This window comes from Pseudophryne corroboree, assembly GCF_028390025.1.
Source record: "Pseudophryne corroboree isolate aPseCor3 chromosome 3 unlocalized genomic scaffold, aPseCor3.hap2 SUPER_3_unloc_3, whole genome shotgun sequence".
NCBI classification, from domain to species: domain Eukaryota; kingdom Metazoa; phylum Chordata; class Amphibia; order Anura; family Myobatrachidae; genus Pseudophryne; species Pseudophryne corroboree.
Genome location: NW_026967519.1, coordinates 5,218,408 through 5,219,242, shown reverse-complemented (window position 1 = coordinate 5,219,242; position 835 = coordinate 5,218,408). Strand labels below are relative to the sequence as shown.

At 39.8% G+C, this 835-nt stretch overlaps 1 pseudogene; it reads right to left on the bottom strand.

Moving 5' to 3' along the window:
* Positions 1-224: 224 nt before the first annotated feature.
* Positions 225-343, bottom strand: LOC134984023 (5S ribosomal RNA; annotated as a pseudogene).
* Between the last annotated feature and the right edge of the window lie 492 nt (positions 344-835).

The window sequence follows — 835 nt, the reverse complement described above, 5'->3', positions numbered from 1 at the left end:
CCTACAGACGGATAAATGAGGTAAAGACCATGGATTGTCAGTTACAGTGAACTCACGGGAGAATCGGGTATACCTAATGATACTTATTTCAGCTAGATGATCTTGGTATAGACAAGGTTGATAAGATGCTGTAAATCTATTGTGCAATGTATGTAATTGGTTAAAGATTGAAACAAGATAAGTGGTAATTCTGCTGTCAGGCACGGAGTATAGGGTTCAGATATCTTCTACTAAACTTGGTATTCCCAGGTGGTCTCCCATCCATGTACTAACCAGGCCCACCACTGCTTAGCTTCCGAGATCGGACAGTATCAGGCGTCTACAGTGTGGTATGATAGTAGGTAAATGTTGTGGCGACCACTCCCAGATCACTGATGAGTATTCACCTAGTATGAAGTGTTATAGAGAAGGTAGTTGGAAAAACAAAAGAGTGGATCCGCTGCCAGCGTTAGGCGGAGGTATGTTCTTGCATAACGCTGTATCGAAGACACTAGTATCGATCCTTTGGATTGCTGGTGAGAGTCCACATAGAAAGAGTGATGAGTTGTGCTGATAAACAAGTGTATAGGAGCCAAATGTCTCTAAATAACAAGCTTTTCAATACACACTCTGGTTACAGCTCTAAGTAAATTAGCTGTCTCAAATTGCACATGGGATCTAGGGAAAGCTATTACCATGATGTTGCAGCATACATGCAAATAATATTTACAATGCATATAGAAAAGAAAGAGAAATATTTCTGCAGTACTGCGACGTAGATGCATACAGGATTGCAAAAACAACCCTGCTATCAACTTCAAAAAGGATAAGACATATAAATAGTTTTTGTATTATT